The sequence below is a fragment of the Temnothorax curvispinosus genome, unplaced genomic scaffold, assembly GCF_003070985.1.
Source record: "Temnothorax curvispinosus isolate PA1 unplaced genomic scaffold, ASM307098v1 QBEX01016041.1, whole genome shotgun sequence".
Taxonomy (NCBI): domain Eukaryota; kingdom Metazoa; phylum Arthropoda; class Insecta; order Hymenoptera; family Formicidae; genus Temnothorax; species Temnothorax curvispinosus.
The window spans coordinates 101146-101447 of record NW_020225821.1 but is presented as its reverse complement, the minus strand read 5'-3'; positions in this window follow the sequence as shown (position 1 = coordinate 101447).

Here is a 302-nt window from a genome sequence, read left to right as displayed (position 1 = left end):
ATATTTTTTATTTTGATCACGTATTGATTATTAAGCATGTTCTTATTTCCAAGGCTGGTCGGGTTACGACAACGTGTTGCATAATAGAATATTACCTTTATGACATTATATTTTACTTTAATAGTTATTTGTGTAACAAGTGCGGGAAGTTGAGAATTGGACACAAGTGCGGAGTGACGCACGAGCCGAAGGCGAGTGCGTCCACTCCGCACGCGTGTCCAATTCTCAACCCGCACGTGTTACACACACTATTTTATATCACAAGTGCGTCTAAAGTTTAAAAAAGGACTTGCAGAGGCGAG